Source organism: Mastomys coucha, unplaced genomic scaffold, assembly GCF_008632895.1.
Source record: "Mastomys coucha isolate ucsf_1 unplaced genomic scaffold, UCSF_Mcou_1 pScaffold14, whole genome shotgun sequence".
NCBI classification, from domain to species: domain Eukaryota; kingdom Metazoa; phylum Chordata; class Mammalia; order Rodentia; family Muridae; genus Mastomys; species Mastomys coucha.
In genome coordinates this window covers 407,358-413,851 of record NW_022196896.1, presented here as the reverse complement: position 1 = coordinate 413,851, position 6,494 = coordinate 407,358, and positions in this window count along the sequence as shown.

Here is a 6,494-nt window from a genome sequence, read left to right as displayed (position 1 = left end):
CATGTACTTCATTGAAGCTTTGGTTATATAGAAAATGAGTTACTTTTAATTTTACAAATATTATCATATCACTATGAAACACATTGAAGTGGAAATTTTGATAACCTGTAGTAAATTATAGTATAATTTCATTGATATATAGTATATGATCTTTTAGAGTGGAGACAGATTAGATCCAATTTAAATTAGATCCAATAGAAATATAATAATAGAAATTCTGAAAGATTATGATAAATGATTCAATAATGATATTGCTGGATCATTTTACTATGACTCTAATGTTCCTCTATACTTTTATTTTTAAAGGTATAGAAGTTAGGTTTGGGGGGAGGGTATTTTCCTGTTTTTAAATTTTAAGTGTGACATTTGTAATTTGCTACCCAAATGAGATTCTCTTGTTGATGACAATTCCACCTTCCCTACATACTTTTCCAGGCATATTTAAGCCGTACCATCATATTTTCACCTGTATTCTGAGTTGTCCAATCACAGAGGCAAACTACAGGGGAAAAAAATGGTTGTAAAACAAGTACTTCTGTTGTCTGTCATCCCAGAATATTCCAACTGAAGATGATGGTTTATGACACATTGTGGTTTAGAGCTAGGGGAATAGTTCTAAGATCTCTGCAGGTGTTACCTTAACAATACTGATAGGAAGTGTTTCTAAGAGTGATTGTATGTTCTTATGAGACAGGGAGTTGACATTGTGTTTATTTTCTAATCTGATGTACTCAGTTTTTTGAAGTACTCTATCATATTTTTATATTTTTATTCATTCAATTTTTCCTATCTTGAAATTTAATTTCATGAATATTGGGAAAGTTTACACATGATAAGATATATCATGAAAAATATGCACATGTTCATTTTGACAGAATTCTCTAAAATTATATACTTTTCTTGAACATGCATAAAACTGAAAGTATAAAAAACAATCCAGCAAATCTAAAGTATTATTTCAAGAATGACTTTTCTGAAACATTCTTTAACCCTAGCTTAAAATGTATATATTTTTATATGGTTCTTAAATAAAGTGAGTAATAATACAGTTTGAGAGACCTTAAAATGATCTTATGTGTTTTATTCTAAATTGCTGGCAATTTATTATATATTTGTGATATTAACTAAATATTATCACAATTCAATGCACATTCTCATAGCTTACTTAATTTGGAGTTTTTGTGGAATCTAAAATATGATAAATGGCACATGTGTGTTTATATGACCAGAAAGAAAAAAATTCCAAATCTGTGAAATTACATGGAGCAAGACTAGCATAGATAATACCATATCCAATTGTATGTCATGCTTTATTATGTAGTATAAATTGGAGAACTTTAAATACACTAAAATTTAATGATAATACCACTTCAAATTATAGGAATGTAATGTAGTCTATCTGGCCATTTTACATCATAGTAACACTTCTAAAGCACCACATTCCAGAAAGAACTAAATGGTGGACTATTTAATAATTATTCTATTTTCTGACTGATGAAATTTCTTATGCTAATACAGAAATGATAATATCTCTACCCATATAGCACTCAGTTTTCATTTGCTGCAGCTTCTGAAGTTCAGTCATTCCACAGAACCATTGAATGATGACAGCTCCATCTCAAAATAAGAATTCTTTAATTAACATTCTCTCCAAGATCACCTGAAATCAATGAAATAATGGCATTGTGTAGCAATAAATCTGTATCTTCTAATTAATTAGAGCAAATTTTCAAAGAAGAAAAATAATACATTGGATCAATATGATTTGTTTATTACCACTCTCATAAACAAATGGATACTTAGGCCTAATCTCCAACCTCAGTGTTTTTAATTTTCACTCACCTTTCACAATTGTATGATTTTGTGGGGATAAAAGATTCACTTTATACTGCACTGTCTTGTTGCATTGTCTCATCAAAATGTTCACACTGTGAAAGTTAATGTTCTTCAGTTTTGCTTGTGAAGACTTCTTGCCTACACAAATCAAGAAGAGAAAAAAAAAAGATTGAGTTAAAAATGCTTGGTTCTTAGGACTGCTTTCATTGTGTCCCATAAGTTCAGGTATGCTGTGGCTTCATTTTCATTAAACTCTAGAAATCTTTAATTTCTTTCCTTATTGCTTCCTTGACCAAGTTATCATTGAGTAGAGTGTTATTAAACTTTGATGTATATGTGGGCATTCTATTGTTTATGTTGTTATTGAGGAACAGCCTTATTCCATGGTGATCTGATAGAATACAAAGAATTATTTCAATCTTCTTGTATCTGTTGAGGCCTGATCTGTGACCAAACATATGGTCAATTTTGGAGAAGGGACCATGAGGTGCCGAGAAGAAGGCATATCCTTTTGTTTTAGGATAAAAAGTTCTATAGATATCTGTTAAATCTATCTGTTTTATATCTTCTGTTAGTCTCACTGTGTCTTTGTTTAGTTTCTGTTTCCATGATCTGTCCATTGCAGAGAGTGGGGTGTTGAAATCTCCCACTATTATTGTGTGCGGTACAATGTGTGCTTTCAGCTTTAGTAAAGTTTCTTTTATGAATGTAGATGCCCTTGCATTTGGAGCATAGAGGTTCAGAATTGAGAGTTCATCTTGGTAGATCATAACTTTGATGAGTATGAAGTTTCCCTCCTTTTTTGATCACTTTAGGGTGAAAATTGATTTTATTCGATATTAGAACGGCTACTCCAGCTTTTTTCTTCGGGCCATTGGCTTGGAAAATTGTTTTCCATCCTTTTATTCTGAGGTAGTGTCTGTCTTTGTCACTGAGATGGGTTTCCTGTATGGAATAATATGTTGGGTCCTGTTTACGTACCCAATCTGATAGTGTACGTCTTTATATTGGGGAATTGAGTCCACTGATATTAATAGATATTAAGGAAAAGTAATTGTTGCTTCCTGTTATTTTTGTTGTTAGAGCTGGAATTTCGTTCATGTGGCTATCTTCTTTTCGTTTTGTTGGAAGATTACATTTTTGCTTTTTCAGAGATGTATTTCCCCCTCCTGGTGTTGGAATTTTCCATTTATTATCTTTTGAAGGACTGAATTTGTAGAAATATATTGTGTTAATTTGGTTTTGTCATGGAATACTTTGGTTTTTCCATCTATGGTGATTGAGAGTTTTGTTGGGTATAGTAGTCTGGGCTGGCATTCGTGTTTTCTTAGGGTCTGTATGATATCTGCCCAGGATCTTCTAGCTTTCATTGTCTCTGGTAAGAAGTCTGGTGTAATTCTGATAAGCCTGCCTTTATATGTTACTTGACATTTTTCCCTTACTGCTTTTAGTATTCTTTTTATTTTTCTTTTTTTCAATTTGGTGTTTTGACTATTATGTGTGGGAAGAATTTCTTTTCTGGTCCAGTCTATTTGGAGTTCTATAGGCTTATTGTATGTTCATAGGCATCTCTTTCTTTAGGATAAGGAAGTTTTCTTCTATAATTTTGTTGAAGATATTTACTGGGCCTTTAAGTTGGAAGTCTTCACTCTCTTCTATAACTATTATCCTTAGGTTTGATCTTCTCAGTGTGTCCTGGATTTTCTAGATGTTTTTGGTTAGGATCTTTTGGCATCTTGTGTTTTTCTTTACTGTTGTTTCAATGTTATCTATGGTCTCTTCTACGCCCGAGATTCTCTCTTCTATCTCTTGTATTCTGTTGGTGATGCTTGCTTCTATGTTTCCTGACTTCTTTCCTAAGATTTCTAACTCCAGAGTTGTCTCATTTTGTGATTTCTTAACTGTTTCTACTTCCATTTTTAGGTCCTGGATGGTTTTGCTTAATTCTTTCACCTATTTGTTTGTGCTTTCCTGTAATTTCTTAATGGATTTTTATGTTTCCACTTTAAGGGCTTCTATTTGTTTACTTGTGATCTCCTGTAATTATTGAAGGGATTTTTTTTGTTTCCTCTTTGAGGGCTTGTACCTCTTTATCTGTGTTCTCCTATATTTCTTTAAGGGAGTTATTCATGCCTTTCTTAAATTCCTCTAACACCATTGTGAGATATGATTTTAGATCCAAATCGTGCTTTTCTGGTGTTTTAGGATATCCAGCACTTGCTGTGGTAGGAGTACTAGGTTCTGAAGAAGCCAAGTATTCTTGGTTTCTGTTGGTAGGTTTCTTGCATTTGCCTTTCACTGTCTGTGATCTCTGGTGTTAGATGTCTTGCTGTCTCTAGCTGGAGTTAGTTCCTCCTGTGGGTCTGTAAGCCTGTGTCAGTACTTCTGGGAGATCAGCTCTCCTCTGGTAAACCCCAGGCGCAAATGGCTGTGGATCAGTTGTCATTCCTAAGTTCTGGAGTCAAAGCACACCCTGGACATAGGATCTCCACTTTCGGGAAAGGTGCAGAGAGGGCTGTGGATCTGTTGTCCCTCCTAGATGTGGTCTGAGGTAGAAAGGATCCTGACCAGGCTGCTCTGCCACTTGTGAGACCTGTGCCTCCCAGCTGGTCTCACCTTAATATAGTAAAATGGCCATCTTTCCAAAGGCACTCTACAGATTCAGTACAATCCCCATCAAAATTCCAACTCAATTCTTCACAGACTTAGAAAGAGCAATTTGCAAATTCATTTGGAATAACAAAAAACCTAGGATAGGGAAAACTATTCTCAACAATAAAGGAAGCTCTGGTGGAAATACCATCCCAGACCTTAAGCTGTACTACAGAGCAATTGTGATAAAAACTGTATGGTATTGGTACAGTGACAGGCAGGTAAATCAAAGGAACAGAATTGAAGACCCAGAAATGAACCCACACACCTATGGTTACTTGATCTTTGACAAAGGAGCTAAAACCATACAGTGGAAAAAGACAGCATTTTCAACAAATGGTGCTAGCTCAGCTGTTGGATAACTTGTAGAAGAATGCAAATTGATCTATTCCTATCTCCTTGTGCAAAGCTCAAGTCCAAGTGGATCAAGGACCTCCACATAAAACCAGATACATTCAACCTAATAGAAAAGAAAGTGGGGAAGACCCTCGAGCATTCAGAGGGAAATGTCCTGAACAGAACACTAATACCTTATGCCCTAAGATCAAGAATCGACAAATAGGACCTCATAAAGTTTCAAAGGCACTGTCAATAAGACAAAAGATACTGTCTTTAGGACAAAAGACACTTTCTTTAGGACAAAACAGCAACCAAAAACTTGGGAAAAGATCTTTACTAATCCTACATCTGATAGAGGGAATATCCAATATATACAAAGAATTCAAGAAGTTAGACTCCAGAGAAACAAATAACCCTATTAAAAAAATGGAGTACAGACTTAAACAAAGAATTCTCAACTGATGAATACCGAATGGATGAGAAGTGTCTAAAAAAATGTTCAACATCCTTAGTCATCAGGAAAATGCAAATCAAAACATCCCTGAGATTCCACCTCATACCAGTCAGAATGGGTTGGATAAAAAAACTCAGGTGGCAGCAGATGCTGGTGAGGTTGTGGAGAAAGAGGAACACTCCTTCATTGCTGGTGGGATTGATTGCTAGCTGGTACAACCACTCTGGAAATCAGTTTGTCAGTTCCTCTGGAAATTGGACATAGTTCTACCAGAGGACCCAGCTATACTACTCCTGGGCATATACCCAGAAGATGTTCCAACATATAATAAGGACACATGGTCCAACATGTTTATAGCAGCTGTATTTATAATAGCCAGAAACTGGAAACAACCCAGATGTTCCTCAACAAAGGAATGGATACAGAAATTGTGGTACATCTACACAATGGAGTTTTAATCAGCTATTAATAACAATGAATTTATGAAATTCTTAGGGAAATGGATGGATCTGGAGAAAATCATCTTTAACCCAATCACAAAAAAACACACATTGTATTCACTCTTTCATAAGTGGTTGTTAGCCCAGAAGTTTGGAATACACGAAGTACAATCCCCAAACCATAGGAAACTCAAGAAGAAGGAAGACCAAAATGTGGACACTTCATTCCTTCATAAAAGAGGAAACAAAATACCCATGGAAGGAGTTGCAGAGACTAACTATGGAGAAGACTGAAGGAAGGACAATCCAGCCTGATATAGCTGTCTCCTGAGAGGCTCTGACAGTACTCAACTAACACAGAAGTAGAGGCTCACAGCCAACCATTGAACTGAGTACAGGGTTTCCAATGAAGGAACTAGAGAAAGCACCCAAGGTGCTGAAGGATTTGCAGCTCCTTAGGATGAACAACAATATGGACTAACTAGTACCCTCAGAGCTCCCAGGGACTAAACCACAAACCAAGGAGTACACATGGTGGGAATGATTGCTCTAGCAGCATGTGTGTAGTAGAGGATGGCCAAGTTGGTTCTCAATGGGAGGAGAGGCCCTTGGCCCTGAGAAGGCTCTGTGCCCCAGTGTAGGGGGATGCCAAGTCCAGTAAGTGGGAGAGGGTGAGGTGATGAGCAGGAGGAGGGGGGAGGGAACAGGGGTTTGTTCTTGTTGTTTTTTGTTTTTTTGTTTTTTTTGTTTTTTTGTTTTTTTGTTTTTTTTTT